Source organism: Pipistrellus kuhlii, unplaced genomic scaffold (genome assembly GCF_014108245.1).
Source record: "Pipistrellus kuhlii isolate mPipKuh1 unplaced genomic scaffold, mPipKuh1.p scaffold_m20_p_5, whole genome shotgun sequence".
Lineage (NCBI taxonomy): Eukaryota > Metazoa > Chordata > Mammalia > Chiroptera > Vespertilionidae > Pipistrellus > Pipistrellus kuhlii.
In genome coordinates, this window is record NW_023425551.1 from 3,311,692 (window position 1) to 3,318,025 (window position 6,334).

Sequence of the window (6,334 nt, forward strand, 5' to 3'; positions counted from 1 at the left end):
AACCACTCCTGTTGGGTTCTAATTATACCAACAGTATGGTGGCACAATTCATGCATACCATAAAAGAGGAAGCTCAATGGCTGTCTGAGCTCAGACCCATTGGTCTTCTCTGGGACTAGGATCCTAAAGTGCATGGCTGAGGCCAACACTGCCCATCCGATCTGATCCTGTGGATGGGGATTCTGTGAATAATAATCCTAGTCAAGTGCTGTTTGAAATAAATGGAACGGATTTGTTCCTAGCCCTTGTCAGTATGTTTAACCCAAATTGCTAATGGGATGATATAAATATATGAAAATTGAATTCAGACAAGAATATGTCCAGCTGACAGGTGAATTATAGGGAGAGGCAGTCCACCACGCATCCCTGCACATTCTTGTCTACTGAGCTGAAATGCAAGGCCTAAATATCTCTTGACTGAGTCATTTCTATAGTCGCATCATCAATTAAGAACCTTTGCTGCCAGACCGCATGAGGGCCACAGCATGACCACTTCGTGATTGCCTGCTCCTGCTCTCCGGGGGAAGGATAGGTTTGTTTACCGATTGCTGCAAAGGTGCTGAGCCCTTAGCTCCGGGCTCTTTAGCGTGAGTACGATCCACTGTGTGCACAGCAGCCACCTGAGCCCATTGTGTCACACCACGGGGCATGTGGGCAGGGGGCCAGCGCCCCTGTGCTAATGTTTCTGCTCTTTGCTGAGCTGTTGGTAGTAAACTGCCTTTTCCGGCCCATTGGGTCACATTGTTTATTCTCATCCATATGGTTGTGGCCCGCTGACCTACCCCTTCTTTGTCAGCTGCCCACAGCTTTCTAAGACGGGGCTTCTTCCCTGACAGCGACCCCAGCAATGTTACGCATTTCAGTAAACTTGACATTTGACATCAATGCAGTATTTTAATCTACCATCCGTTTCCCAGTTTTGCCAACAGTTTTTTAAGCTTTTATTCATTCATTCATTCATTCATTCATTCATTCATTCCAAGAAGTCAATGAGCAAATCCATTTGGGCTATTTTTTAGCCTATTTTGAAAAATAAAGTTTTTGAGAAATTTTTCGATTCGAACTGAAGCTTATGTAAAGCACTGCTATCCATATGGTGATTGAAGATGTTCCCTACCCCTAGAGAGGGAATGGAAGAGATTTTTCCAACTTCATTAATCTGCACAGGTCTTTAGAAGTGAAGTGACATGCCCAAGTATATTGGTCAGGGAAAATTGGCTTAATATTTGAATTCTTGTTTGTTTGTTTTGTTTTTTTGCAGCTACTCTCTTCCACTTCCATTGTCTCTTTCCTATTTGTGATGCCATACAAAGTTGCAATTGAAATTAATCACAGCCTTGGGTTCTGCTGAACTGGATCAATGTTTCAGTCAATAACAAGCTTCAAAATTGTATTCATTACATAACCGTGGGAGCAGAGCCGCACGGAATACTTTCAGAGTTGATGACTCAGTGGCAAAGTTCTCCATTGAACTAACTCATAGAGAACTCGTCTCTTCTTCCAAGCTCCATTGCTGGACTCACACCTACTAGGCTGTAGGCATGACAAGGGGTCAAACTTTAGTAAAGAAGAATTCCAGGGGAGGTAGAATAATCTGGTAGTTCAAAGGACTCAGACTAATATGCCATATACTACCCCCTGCTTTTAATATGGATTTTTTTCAATTTATCTTTTCTCTCATAAAAGGGAGCTTTGGAGGTTACACTTGCTCACTAGGAGATGCTAGCCCCATAGTCAGTCAGACACATAAATGAGTCCTAATGGGTTGTCAGTCAGAAAAGTCTGGAAAGTCCTGCTTGTCAAGGGATGGCCAGTGCGTGGATGCCCAGCTCACCCAGCTGGCTGTCAGCTGCCACGACCTGTGTTCCCTGGCTTCCAGTTTTCTTCTCTTTGTCAAAAAAGGTTGAGATTATTCAATACATGGTGTGCTTCTCACTACTGCCCTGGGTCGCCTTTGAAAAAGAAAGCTGTTTTTCTCAAAGATGTTTCACTCAAAACGATGTGTCAGTGATAAGGCTTATTCTTAGCAACAGTGCGGTTTCAGTCAGTGGAGATATATCGGAAAGCAACATAGAATGACTTCTCTCCCATCTCACCACCTTTAGGGACGGCAACCAGAAAGTGGCAAGACCCAAAACAAAGCAGCGCAGAAGTAAAAACCCAAACACAGCCCAGCCTCTTGCATTTTCAGAGATAGGGAGTTTCAGCATTTTGTTTGCATTTAGACCATGTATTTTAAATGAGCGAGTAAAAGAGAGAAACAATTTTGGAGCAGTGGTGAAGGCCTGGGATTATGGGATGCTGCCATTTATTCCAGTGAAACACTGCATTTTGAATAGATTTGTGCACGAATGGGACTGATGGTCTGTAGTGGGCTTTTGGAAACTGCTTGGTGAAACCTTCATTCTCTGAGATGTTACAGAATGTCCCTTGGAAAACTGGGGCTGTGCTCAGGTAAGTTTGAGAGATTCAGCTTAAAAAACAAAATGTAGATATATAGATATATGCAGCACACACACACACACACACACACACACACACACACACACACAGTAGGGCTTTCCAAAGCCTTGAAATGTTAATATATAGTATAAGTTCTTGAGACCAAAAAATAATGCAGTCAAGCTGCAATTATAGCAGTTGAGATGGACTGTATCATATTGTTACTCCATGAAAGAAAACCTCACCTGGCTGGCTAGGCTCAGTAGTTGAGTGTTGACCTATGAACAGAGATTGGGGTTGCCCAGGTTTCAGCAGGATCCCCAGCAGGGGTTGTGTAAGAGGTGGGTGATCAATGAATCTCTCTCACCATTGATGTTTCTGTCTCTCTCTCCTTTCCTCTCTGAAATTAATAAAAATCATATATATATATATATATATATATATATATATATTTAAAAATCTCTAGGACTTTTTTGTCTATATCTGTGGACATTCATATTTTATGTTTCTGCTAGAGGCCTGTTGCGTGACATTCGTGCACTGAGGGGTGTGTGGGGTGTGGGGAGCAGGTCCCTCAGGGTGGGCCCTTGGGGAATGTCCACAGGCAGATATCCTTAGGTGGGAGAGGCTCCTGCCACCGCCACTGTGCTCACCAGTGGCCAGACTTGTGGCTTTGAGCGTCTGCCCCTTGGTGGTCAGTGCACATAACAGTGACTGGTCGCCCCACCGTTTGGTCAATTTGCATAATACCCTTTTATTATATAGGATAGTTGGATTTTTGGATTGAAGTTTTCCTCTGGTAATTTTTAATATATAACTTAACTTTGATTCATTATCCTAATATATTTAGCATTCTTCTATTGATTGAATGTTTAAGATGGCAGTCAAAGTTTATAAATCTATGTCACTGTACCATTTATCTTCAGTGTTTCCCAAACTTTTGACATATGTGTACCCCTTCTATAACTTTTGTAATGCTGAGTACCCCTCATACTCATGAGAATGTAGGATTAGGCACAGCTAAGCACGGTGCAGTGCATATCCCCACCAAACTCCGGTGCAATGCGTACCCCCACCAAACTCTTCCCGTACCCCTGGGGGTACGCATATCACACTTTGGGAAACACTGAAGATGATAATTCATAGCGTGGAATTACAGAAATTAAGAGCTTGCTAGATCTCTTGGGTTTATTTGATTTCCCTGTTTCTACCGTCATCTAAGAAGATACAATTTGTTTTGTCACAACTAATTCTTAGAAAGCTTAGTTGCTTCCTAGAGATTACTGCTTACTTTCTAAGTGCTCTCAAAATATACTTTCATAATGTGATCTAGGCTCTAAAAACAATCAAGTGAAATATTCTGTGTGGTTTTCGGTTGCCACAAAGTTCCCATTAAAATTAGGAATCTCTTTCTTCTAGATTTTAAAAAAAATATATTTTATTGATTTTTTACAGAGAGGAAGGGAGAGAGATAGAGAGTTAGAAACATCAATGAGAGAGAAACATCGATCAGCTGCCTCCTGCACACCTCCCACTGGGGATGTGCCCGCAACCAAGGCACATGCCCTTGACCGGAATCGAACCTGGGACCCTTCAGTCCGCAGGCCGACACTCTATCCACTGAGCCAAACCGGTTTCGGCTTTCCTCTAGATTTTTAGGAATCCTCCAATTTTTTTGCTTCTGGAGTTATCATTTGGTTTCATTAATTATGTATCATTGAAAAGTTCTCTTAATGTTTTATAATCACCAGAAGATTTGAGCTCATTCAGAGCCTCCTACTTCTGTAACAATTATCTTCACCTTTATTAGCCTTACTTATTTCCTAATAATATTTTTAGGATAGAGATCATTTGCTCTGAAGGAGAAACTTGAAATAAAATGACTTGAAGTATGCACAGAGAAATCAAATTGCATGAAGAGCATATGGAAAATGGATGCCTAAGTGTGAGTCTACTTAACAAAAACCTACTAGCCATGAAGATAAGTTGAACATAAACCAGGCATGCAGTGCTACAGCTGGAGCTGTGAATTACACAAAATAACATGAGACCATATATATTTTTTTCATACTTAGCCAAGGCAAGATCTCTTTGGGCACTGAATCCAATTCTTATTAAAAAATAAAATTGACACCGCACAAGTGTAAATAAGCATGTGTTTGAACAGTATAACTTCTGATCAGAGGATCAGCAGAGAGAAAATGAAGATCCTCCCTGTGAGCATTTTTTAGGTTCTGAAGGATGAGCCCGAGATAATGTCAGAGTGTTACATAATCATTTAGGTTGTCAATCAGTGGCGCATGAAAGAGGCCATTCCCACCATCCCTCACATCTCCTGAATATCATGAGCCCTCTGATTATTCATTCAGTCCACAGATATTTTTGGACAAAATTGTAATGTGCCAGACAGTGGGTTTGGTAGCTATAGGAGGCAGGAGAAGGCAGATGTGGTTCAAGCCCTCAAGAAGTGATGGCGTGCCTGTCCCATGCATCATATGCCTCCTGTAGATGGTTAGCAAAAGTGACCTCGGTTCTCTCCCTCTATCCACTCCCCTTTGCAATGTGACAGCAGCATCTACCACCCGTAGGCAGAGTCTGCTTGCCACCTCTTGAATCTCAAACCTGTGCCCACTGTGCAAACAAGCCTGAGCTAACATACTGGAAGAGGAAGGTCCGTGTAGAGCTAGCCATTCTTCCTGTGGGCATCCTCAATCTGCTAGTTGATCTAGAACTGTCCAAACCACTGCAGCCCAAATGACTGATCTATAGACTCTCAAACTAAAAAAATAAAATAAAAGTGGTTCCTTTAAGCTACTAAATTTTAAAATGACTTGTTATGCAGCTAAAACTGACTGATAGCTCTTCACCATGTAAGTATGATTCAAAGTTTATTTTGGGTCCAGAATTTTCTCATATGGCTTATCCAATTACCTTGGTAACTGCCAACTCTCCACTTCACTTTGCGCTGTATGGGCACGGTCTCAGTGCACAGCTGTCAGAATATAGACACCCTGGGAAGGTTTGATATTGGCTCTCTGATCTGCAGAATATGAAGTTGACTAATGTGCTTGAGATATGACATATACAGTACAATATATTTCTTGGAGAAAACACAAATACACAGGCAGACACAAACATCTACAACAGTACAAACTTCAAACAAGCAGTTAAAAAGTTAATGCAAATCCAGTTAGCTTTGTTTCCTAGCATAATGGCTCACGATGTTAAACAAACAAACAAACAAACAAAAAAACCACACACACACACACACACACACACACACACACACACCAACCTGTTTGTCACATTCTGAATTTGAACGACGAATCCACTATGTCCTACAGAGACAGCCACAAAGTCTCCGATTCCTCCTTCAAATAATGTTATTATTTTGATGTATTATTGAAACTATCACCAAAGGCTGATGTATCATTCCAGATGCCTGTGTAACTGCTTTGATTCTAATGATCACATTAGTGGCGATTAGCGAAAGGATCTTTGATTTATCTTAATTTTCAAATATGTCAGAGTGTCTTTTCCTCTTTTCCTGGCAGCCGCTCGCTCTTTGTCCAGCTCTCCCAGCTGGGCATTTTGGGAAAGCAGCCAATTCCAGGGCTAATGTGTTTCTGCTGTGATCTGACACTGATGCTGTCTCATGGAGGCAGCAATGGAGATAAGCGCTAATTGGATGCATTTTTAAAGCAAACCTTTTAGTTACTTAGAACAGAGCTTCCCCGATTAGCTTCCTTTCTCCTCTCTCTGGCTATGCAAGAACCACACTGATGTGAAAACACTGCGATTGGAAGGGAGTCAAGGGCACTGCCCAGGGCCATGGAAGGTCAATCGTGCTGAAGTCAGGGGAAATGCTCCAGCAAGCAGGGGGCTGAATTGC